The sequence below is a fragment of the Balaenoptera ricei genome, chromosome 2 (genome assembly GCF_028023285.1).
Source record: "Balaenoptera ricei isolate mBalRic1 chromosome 2, mBalRic1.hap2, whole genome shotgun sequence".
In the NCBI taxonomy this organism is placed as follows: Eukaryota; Metazoa; Chordata; class Mammalia; order Artiodactyla; family Balaenopteridae; genus Balaenoptera; species Balaenoptera ricei.
The window spans coordinates 39,234,630-39,245,658 of NC_082640.1; positions in this window are offsets into that span (position 1 = coordinate 39,234,630).

The following is an 11,029-nucleotide window of genomic DNA, read 5'->3' on the forward strand; positions in this document are numbered from 1 at the left end:
TCCAGGAAGATCCCACATGCCGCAGAGCAACAAAGCCCGTGCGCCACGGCTACTGAGCCTGCGCTCTAGAGCCCGCCAGCTACAACTACTGAGCCTGCGTGCCACAACTACTGAAGGCTGCATGCCTAGAGCCCGTGCTCCGCCACAAGAGAGGCCACCACAATGAGAAGCCCGCGCACCACAATGAAGAGTAGCCCCCCCACTCGCTGCAACTAGAGAAAGCCCCTGTGCAGCAACAAAGACCCAATGCAGCCAAAAATAAATAAATAAAATAAGTAAATTTACATCAAAAAAAAAAGGAAGAACTTGTCAGTAATTGTGAAATCTCTCTGAGGACAGATGAGGTGTTTTAGAAGATAATGAGTTACCTTCCATTAAGTGTGTCCAAACAAAAGGTAGCAACTACTTTGGAGGGACGTTTGGAGGGGAGTCATGAATTGGATTAGTGGCTGCCATAGATTCTCTTAAAGGCATGTCTCATCTACCCTGAAAGTCTTTAAGTCCCAGGAATTGAGTCAGTGACATGCACATTGACAAGTGTTTTAATCTCACTGAGCCTGAGTTTCCCCATCTGAAAAACAACGTGTCTGGGTCGCATCATGGTGGGGATCAAATGAGCTTTGACACCCTCAGAGCTATAGTGACATGTAAGATATCACTAACGTAGGCTCTCAGTAAATATGGGTGGCTATTAAATTATCGAGGTCAGTAGCTGACACCAATGGCAATACCCCCATATCTACTGAAGTCTCTAGTGCCAAGCCTTGCCTCCTTGTTCCCTAAATCAGCAGTCAGACCGAAACACACACACACACACGTACACACACACACATGCACACACTCTCACCTCCTCCCATTCTGAAGAATCTTTCAGTTCAGTCAGGGAGCAGATCCCCTTCTGCCATCTGGCTAACTTTTACTTTTTTTTTTAAAGACTGAACTCAAAGACCATCTCTTAAGTTCTTTACGACCTACTTGCCCTGTTTGGACTAGCCCTTCTCGCCTGAGCTAGTATTCCTATAGGTCTTCTGTAATGGTCTATTTCCTTGCGTATCTTTCCCACCAGGCTGAGCTCTGGGGGCCAGGGGCGGTGTACAGTGCATCATCAAGGCAGGAGAGTTTAATGGTAAAGACTACGTGCTTTGGAATTGAACATACCTGGGTTAGAGTACTGGTCTGCTCTTGACTAACTGCTGCAGGACCTTGGCCTCCTTGGCAGGAACTTGAGTCTCAGTTTTCTTGCCTGTAAATGGGCGAGAATAAAGTGAGGATAGGGTGGGATGAACTGGGATATTGGGACTGACATATATACTCTATTGATAGTATGTAAAAAACTAACTAAATAAAGTGAGGATGATACACTCAGAGTCGTTTTGAGGATTAAAGAAAGAAGGTATATAGGAGTTTAGCACGGGGCCAGGTACACAGTAAACGTCCAATAGATTTAGCTATTGTGATTGTGATTATGGATTATTTGTTCCTAAGGCACAATGGTAGCTTAGAGTGTGGGTGACTGAACGGACGGAGAAAAGACTGAACTAATAGACATTCGCCTGTCCCCTGGCTGGCAGGGCTGAACTCCTCGCGACCTTCTGTGGTGGGCCCCCTGTACTCTGTCTCCCTGCGGTGGAAAGTGTACTGTGTTAGGGATCAAGGAGCAAGGTGAGCCCCTTAAGGCAGGGAACTGAGGGACCAAGGGGCTGAGGCTTTATCTTGGGTCCCACCAGAGCCACTCTGGAACACTTCAGAGGAGGCCCAGGAGGGTGGTCCTTGTTGGGGAGCCCTGGAAGGTCCTGGTGCCACAGCCTGGGTCCCATCCGCTCTTGTGCAATCCTCACTCCCAGGGTGACTGTTGCTTCTGGAGTTTGCTTAAGGGAAGTGGCGGAGGGAGCATGAGCTTTGGAGCCACTCGGCGTCCGCTGTGGCTGCTCAAGCAGACACACAACAAAGCAGCCCATTGACGGCCAGAACTACCAAGTCCCATAAACAGCCTTCAGAAGGGACACCTTGTCCCACATTTACAGAAATGCACCCAGGGTCTATTTAAAGACCTACACACTGGAATAAGCACAAGTCGGTTTATTTCTGATTGTCCATGTGGCCCCCCTGGGATTCTCTCTGAAGAGTGAATCCCACTTCCCTTCTGTCCCCACCCATCCCCAGACATTTTAGCCTCTCTGAGTCTCTTCGTTAAAACGAACCAAACAAACAACCTAGCTTATTAGATTTTTAAATTTTTTCTTTCTGAAACATAGTTTAGCCAGAACCCCCTTCGAGGGCTGAGCTTTGGCCAAATATAGATGTTTAAAATTTAATTATTTTGATGTTACCAAATAGCAGAGACCTGCTTTCTTGGGGGAGGTACCGGGTATGAAATATAGTCCAACTGCAAACTTGGAGCCTATGATGACTCCTCTCTGCCTGGGCGGAAAGAACTTTTAAAATACAAACAAGAGGCAAAGGACCCCTGGGCCCAAACTACCCACTTCTAACCAGCCACTCGTAGGGAAGGAACTGAGGAAGGGAAGGGCAGTGCCAGGTGTCAAGCTCTGAGCTTGGAGTGTGTGTGTTACACACCCAGCCTGGGTGTCGCTACAGGGAGGGGCAGGGGGTGGGGAGCTCTGGGGTCAGGCAGACGGGGGTTGCAATCCTGGCTCCACCAGGGAAACATCTTACCTCTCTGTGCCTCAGTTTCCTCGCCTGTAAAAGAGGATAACAAAAGAACCAGCTCATAAGGTGGTGGCAAGGATGACGTGAGGTGATATTTGCAAAGCAGTTAGAACAGTGCCTGGGTCATGATAAATAATCAATCATTATTATTCCCACATTAGAGAGGAGGAATCAAGGCTTGCAGAGATCAGGCGAGTTGCCCAAGGTCACACAGCTAGCTGGTGGTGGAAATGGGTTTCAAGCCCGAATCAGCTTGGTCTAGAGCTAGTGGGCTTGCCCTCACCCTTTACTGCCAAGCAAAGGAAGGGGATTCCTGCTGAGTCTTGAGCTGAAGAGGCTGAGGGGGACCTTGCCTACCCTTTCCCATGCCCACAACCTAAGGGGGCCCAGAGAAAGAAGGTGAGTCCTAGGATTCAGGGATTATTTAAACACTGGCATTTAGCCAGTGCTTCCTACTGCTTATATTCAGCAGGAATACAGCTTTCACTATGGGCCAGCTCTGTTCCAAGCGCTTTACATGTACCTCACTCATTTAGTTCTTATAATAATCGCCTGTGAGGTGGCTAGTTATTGTTATTAGTATTATTTTTCAATGAAAATCATTTATTATAAAACCACTGAAACTTTCCTTAAAAGGTCAAGCTTGCAATCACTTGAACGTGACAGAATTAAGAACGGTTTTCCCCACTCCCATCCTCAACCGCATATTTCATGGCACAAACAAAACTGGCTGGAGCCTTAGCCTCCCAACCTCCAGGTCAGCACTCCTGCGAGAAACACCATCCTAGTCCTGGGTCAGCCACCAGCAGTCATCTGGATAAGGGATTCTGGACCGGCCCCAGCCTTAAATGAAGCACCCCCAGGCCTACGCAGAATTTAGCAGCCATCTGGTCCAGAGCGCTCGCTCGATTTCCGAGGATACGAAACTGGAAAGATGTTGCCACAACGAGGAGCGTCATAACATACTGGTAAAAGGGCGATCCGATGATGAAGATCCAAGACTCTGCATCCTGGGACCGCGTTGATCATGAGGAAGACCCTGAACCACATGTAGAAGGCGTCAGCATCTTGCCATCCTGGCCAAACAATGCGGGTAGCATCCACAGCTCGACGTAAGTGACCTCTGGGTTGTGTTGCCTCTAATCTGTCTCAGACTTTGGGCGCGAACAAGCCCCATGAGCCAGAGGGGCACAGGGAGGAACATGGGCCCGTTTCTACAGATGAGGAAACTGAAGCACAGAGAGGTTAAGTAGCTTGCTCAAGGTCACACAGCTAGCACATGCTGGGATTTAAACCCAGGTCTGGCTCCAGAATCCATGCTCTTAACCATCATGTCAAATGTTTTATATTCAAAAACATTTAATTCTGCAGCTTGCCCCTCCCCCCTGCCCTCAGCACCCCATTGCTTTATCCTTTGCCACTTTTTCTTTTCTCTATAGACCTTGTCACCCTCTAACTTAACATACACTTTACTTATTGATTATGTCTATTGTTTATTGTCTCCCCACTATCCTTAATGAATATAAGTACCACTAGGAGCTTGTTTTGTGCACTAGAACAGGCACCTAGAACAGTGCCTACACACAGTAGGCACCAATAAATACCAAATAAATCATTAGATGAAGAAGCAAAGGGCTTACGGGGGTTGTGTTGTATCAAGTACATTAAGCAATTTGTTCAAGCACTCATTTGGTTGAGTGGTGAGACAGGACTCAAACCCAGATCTGACTTCATAATGCTCTTCTTAATCATGGGTTTTCTTTTAAGAAATGATGTGTTTAACCATATATATATATATATATATATATATATATATATATATATATATTTTTTTTTTTTTTTTTTTTTTTAAACCAACAAGACTCTGAGAGAAGTCATGTTGGGGCTTATTGTTTGCTGGCAAACATAGCTAACACCGAACTCAGCAGGTGCTCTTTTGAGAAACCAAAAAGCAGAAGCAAGTTTCATAAGCAGGGCTGGGTAGAGACTTTGAAAGTTGCTATGGGCCTAGAAGAATATGCCCCATATGTAATCAATATGAAAGCCACACTAAACCAATAGGAGTGTAAGGGAGGCCAACAAAATTTTCATTTGCCCTATAATAGGGACTTTCATGCCTTTTTTAGAAATGTCAAAATTCTAACTTCTTTCAAAAAAATCTTATGTGTGTGTGCCCCTGCTGTGCTGGTGCACCAAGAGGCTGAGCTGGACTTGGGGATGACACAGTTCCTGCCCTCGGGGAACTCAGTCCGGTGGGGGCAACCAAAGCGTAGTGCCCAGCGACTGTGGTGCGTGGTGTATAGAAGCTTAAGGATGAGGCGCTCGGGAGCACAGGGGTTTGGGAGCTTCAGGGAAGTCACCCAGAAGAGGGAGGGGACATTGGAACTAGTTCCTCCCATGTTCCAAAGTCCCTGAGTTTCATCCATTTGGCAACCAGACATCAGCACCCCTTGTAAGGACCAGGGGTTGACAGGGTCAGGGCTACTCATCTCCATGAGGTCCTGTAGGAACACAAGGCCTGGGATGATGCTGGTTGTCACGACCCTGCTTCCTGTAGTCTCAGAACCAAGCCCCTCCTGAGAAACTAGCGCCCCCTCCAGGCAGCATTCCCTGAACACCACCTCCAGTCTCTGCTCTTAGAACAGCTGTCCTTCCATTAGGCCCATACTTTACAATCCACCCCGTGGGGCAGGGCTCTTTTCTCACCCACGCTGTAGCGCCCTGCGTCTTCCCTCTGCTGTGCCTGACTCGCAGCCTGCAGATAAGCATACTCCAGAGATGTCCAGCTGAATGGGCTGTGCTTGTCCTTATTCAGCCCCAGAAGCATCGGTTAGTTCCCTAACAACTCACAATTGTCTAGCACTGGAGCTGTGTTCCTCGCTTTGCTGCTTTATCTCAACTCTCACATCAACCCAGGCATGGAGGTGCTGGCATTACTTCCATTTCACAGATGAAGTGACAGAGGCAGAGAGAGGAATCAGGTACTGCCTGAGTCACACAGGTTACAAGGGGCAGTGCTGACCTTGATGGCAGGCTGCTGACTCTGGATCATCACAGTGTCTGTACCGCCTCCCACATGTGTAGGTGAGGGGCCTGAGGGCCTGAGGATGGGCCTGGAAGGGGCAGATGTGAGGATATCCTAGACATAGGTCCACTTCCTCAACTTAAGCTCACTCTGGACCCAGAGTCTGGGCATATTCCTGTGAGGTCTTTCTGCTCCTATCCTTAGGTGGAGGTCCAGGCAGGCCCCTTGCCTCCACCCCCCAGCTCTCCTGGGACCCCAAGAGCCGATGTCCCGCAGGCTTGCCCGCCTATGGAGGTCCTGTGCTCCAGACCTTTCCTGACCCATCCTCCACCCCTGCAGGGATTCTCTGGCTTCCCAAGGTACTCACCCCACAGGAATGCCTTAAAGACAACTGTCCTTCTTCCCTAAGCCGGGCTTTCTGGAGACATGGCACTAAGACAAAGATGAGAATTTCAGTGGTGAATTTAGTAGGGCCTGTATCATCTTCTCCAAAGCCGACTTAAACCTTCTGATTAGAGCTCCTTCCTCCAGGACTCCTAATGCTCCTGTGCTGGTCTCCCTGTCCTCTTGCCACCTCTCCTCCTGGAGCCGTGGAAGCTCAGGAGGCTGCCTCAGCCGCAGCATAAGGGCTCAGCCCTCTGCTCCCTGCCAGGCCCGAGGGGAGCAGCCTGTGTGAGCGGATTGCACCTTGGGATCAGCTCCTGCTGCTTCATGCATCAGGCCTCTAGGGACTACAGGACAGAGCTTAAGCTCTTCATGCTTCAAAACTGGGAGATTTCTGGCAACCTCGGGCTCGGGGAAGGATTTTATATTTTGTCTCCTGTTTTCCTCTAATAGCCAAGGGATGGAAAATGCAGAAAACCCTGTGCTCAGCAAAAACCTCCCTCTATAAGGAAATAGCAGGAAACCGTGTTCCAAGATGAACACGAGGCCAGCTTAGGTGTTTCTTGGAGCCTCTGGCTTGGTTCCATAATGCCTGATGGCCCAGCCCAGGCGAGCTGGCACCCCTGGAGCTTGGCAAGCCCACTTTGCTTTGTAAGCCCCCTGCCCTGGGCTGGTCAGGCCCTAGGGAAGGCACAGGCTTTCTCTGTGATGAACAGTTTTCTATTTAATACTGACTCCTCTTGTGCCCCTTCTTCCCTGCCCACTGGCTCATTTTTCATGGAAAAAACAACAGTTTCCATGATGAGCTCAGTGTACAGGCAGGAACTAAACCTGTCTGGGCCTTTTGCTTCCCCATTGGAGGGGTGCGGATTAAGTGACCTGTGGTTTTTGCTTGGAGCCAACATTCCATGACTCTATGGTTTTTCTCGTGGAGGAAAGCTTCTCTCTGTTCTTGAGTCTGCAGACTGTGACTGAGGGGGAAGGCTTCCAGGCAGAGCCATCAAGTCCCCTCCTAGCTCACTGTGACTAATCCTGTCCTCTCCCCCACCTAGCAACAACACACACATACACACAGTGTATTAAGCAAGCATGCCTCTCATGAGTTGCCTTCTTTCTTTCATTCATCCACCCATCCATTCATCCATCCATCCATCCATCCATTTATTTGCTTATTCATTCATTTGTTCCATGACTGTTCCTTAAGTGCCCACTGTGTCCTGAAGACACAGAGGTGATTGGATTCCCTCCCTGCCTTTGAACTCACAGACTGGTGGGGAAAGGGCACCATGTAGATCAGACAGGCAATGCTGAGTGAAAGGTCTAGTGCAGCAGTCTGGCAAGGAGTTGCGAGGAGAAGAAGTGGCTACAGCATACTGGTCATATCACCACCTCCTCAATTTATGCTTGCTCACACTGGACCCAGAGTGTAGGAATATGCCTGTGAGGTGCCCTAAACGCTTTGGAGATGATCTCTCTAATCCTGTGCCCAGGAGGGTTGGCCAAGGTTCAGGAAGAGCATGCAAGTGGGGAAGTTGGAACCAAACCCAGGACCCCTGAATGTTGTCAAGTTGGTGATTCTTATCTTGATGACAGCTAGCAAGACTCAGGACTGTGAAATAAGACAGGGTGAAAAAAAAAGCACTCAGGCTTCATTGTAGGATATCCAGAGCCAGCGTTGTCATCTACTTCCACTTCCTCTTGGCAGGCAAGGAAACTGAGGCATAGATCGGACAAGTCATCTGCCTAATGTCCCCAGCTAGGAAGGGGCTGAGCTGGGAGAATGCCCAGGTCTCCTGACTCCAGGCTGTTCTCCAACAGACTCTGGTTCAGCCACACTGCTGTAATTGCTTACACCCCACTTCCTAGAACTTTCCCTGGGAGGTCCCGAATCAGACTGGCTGGCCACAGCAAATGCTGCTGTGCTAGCAGAAGGGGTGAGCTCATCCCGTGAGGTGACGTGGCAGGATCGTGGTAGCCTGGGCTTCTGCTGCCATCTGAAATCATGGATGAAAATAGCTTGCCTGCGGTCTATTGATACCCAATACTCTATCATCAGATTGGGGTAGTCAATTAAAAGTGTCTGGTTTCCCCCCGGGGGCCTGGGAATTGCACGGAGGCCAGAGACCAGTGGCCAAAAGGAACAGGGCCATAACTCCCCTTTTACAACACCAGAGTCAGAGGCTGCAGGCTGCACCCAGCTGGTCTGCAGGAAGCAACAGGCAGCTTCCAGGGACTGGCAAAACCAGCTCTCCAGTCTGAAGAAAGGCTCAGACTCAGGTTGCAGGAACATCTGGCCCTCCTGGAATATGCACAGGAAACAGCTCAGGATGGGAGGACCCTGGGATTGCCCTGGAACTTCCTGTGGCCACTGGAGCAGAGGCCAGGAGACCAGGCTGGTATGAGTTGGGAGCCACTGTGGCTAGTTCCAAATGGGACCTCAGGGATACTGGTTAATGTTCAGACCAGGGCCGAGCTATGAGTGCCCAGGGGAATGCAAACTCCTCTCCTGTCACTTGTGAAACACAAGAATGTGTACCTCCTTCTCCTCTCCAGCTCGATGGTGACCTGGGCCAGCCAACAGGAGACAGACCAGGCTCTGCAAGCCCTACTCTGGCTGAAGTCAAACCGTGCCTCTTCCCCAAGACAGCCTGACTCTCTGTGGGCTGTAGGTCTGATGTAGCTCCGCCTCATTACTCAGCCAGCTCCCCTTTCACCTTTTCCCCCATTGTCCTTCCTCTTTTCAGGCCCCCAGGTTCCAACTTGCCTTGGCTGGATGGTGAAAACTGTGAGAGCACAGGGGTAACATGCTGGGCCAGCGGTTTTCCGACTTGAGAATCCAACATCCGAATCATCTTTGAGGGCTTGTTAAAACAGAATGCTGGGCCCCATCCCAGAGTTTCTTGGGTCCTAAGAACATGCATTTTGAACAAATTCCCGAGTGATGCTGCTGCTGTGGGTCCAGGGACCACACTTTGAGAAACACTGTGCTGGCCAATGACCAGATGAGGGAGGGAGCAGCCTTAGCTGACATAACCGGGGAAGGCCTCCCTGAGGAGGTGACCTTGAGCTGGAACTTGAAGGACAAGGAAGAGCCAGACATGCAAAGGTCTAGGGGTTCCTAAACTCTTCTGTGCCACGGGCACTGGGACAGTCCGGTGAAGCCTATGGACCCCTTCCCCAAATGATGTTTTTAAACACATAAAATGTATTACACAGGGTTACATAGGAAAACAATTAAATTGAAATCCACCTCAATCCATGGACCGCCCCCCTGGTTAAGAACCCCGAGAGGAGGAGTGCTTGGGGAAGAGGGAAGAGCAAGTGCAAAGACCCTGGGGTGGAAATAACTCGGCAGGTTGGAGCTCAGGTCAGGGGGCTGAGCATAAGAGGTGGAGGGGAGTAAAAGCAGGGGCCTGGGGCTGTGGCGTTGGCTTTCGCCTGTATTCCCAGCGTGCTGGGAGACATCGGGGCTTTCAAACAGGGGAGAGTGGTGATCAGATTCCTGTTCTAAAAGATCACTTTGGCTGCTGGACGGAGAATGGGATGTTCGGGGGACAAGAGGGAAGGCAGGAGACCCACGAGGGGTGTTGCCAGCCCCTAGGTGATACACAGGACCTGGCTTTGACTCGGAGTATGCAGAGAGAGAGGGCCTGGGGAGTCAAGAGGGATTTGGGAGGCGTACTTGAGTGAAATGCCTGTGTGTTGGCCACAGGACAGAGGCAAGGGCGGACAGGGAATGGGGTTAGAGCCTAGTACTGACTGTTCCTAATTCACCAAGCGACCTTGGACCAATTGCTTCGCCTCCCCGGTCCTCAGGCCCTAGTGGGTAAAGGGAGGGGTGGACTAAACTCTAATTGCGAGTCTATAAGAGTTCAGTGCGGGATTGGCGAACCCTCTGGCGAAGAAGTGCTGTTTGCCCCCGGGGAGGGTGATGCCCGCGGCGGCGGCGCCCCTGTGGCTGCCCAGCCTGGCCTGCGGGCGGCTCTGCAGGCGGAGGGGGCGGCGGCCGCCGCGGCAGCCAGGTGGCGAAGCGACGAGGCGGCGAGGCGGCGAGGCGGCGAGGCGCCTCGGTCCGGCTGCCAGCGGCGGCTCGGCGTGGTCCAGCAGCGCCCGCCCAGGACAGCGAGAACCCGAGGGAGGCTCGGGCGGCCGCGCGGGGGCGAGGCTAGCGCCCTCCTCCTCCTCCGCCTCTGCCGCCGCCGCCGCCTCTTTCTCCTTCCATTCCTCCTGCTCCTCTGGGCAGAGCCTTTGGAAAAAAGGGAGCGGCAGAGGGGCAGAAGGCAGCTGGCCGGCTCCGCGCCGCCCACCCGGGCAGCGAGGGCTCAAGAGGAAAAACTGCCACCTCTCAGCCCCGGCTCCCACCCGCCCCCATCCCTCCTCGCTAAGTCCACGGCCCGACGCCTGGAGGAGGGGGCCCTCCCCACCCACTGGATGCCTGAAAGGGAAATGCTTCTTCCAACCTCACTGCCACAAGCCCCTCGTTCCCTCCCTCAGATCCTTGAATTGCAGCTTGGAGATTGCTTCTGGGAGGCTCGGTCACTTAATCTACAAACTTTATTGAAAAACCGCTCCTTGCTGGCCCGGAGCTGGAGACCTGATTGCTACACAAATTAAGATCCAGTCCCTGCCCTGGTAGAACACCCGTCGAACGGTGGAGACAGAAATGTATAGTAGCATGAATTGAACACCCATTGTGTGCCAGGTTTTGAAGGCAGGTGGTATTATCCCCATTTACAGATGAGGAGACAAAGACCATACATGGTGGACTAAACAGATGGGTGAAATTACATTTTCAAGACAGTATATAAAACCCTAAAGAAGTGAATCTCTTAGGATATATAGATCTCTCTTACAAAGCCCACCAGAATGGCTACAATTAAAAAGACTGAAAATATCAAGCATTGTCAGGGATGAGGAGCCACTGGAACTTTCATACACCACTGGTAGGAG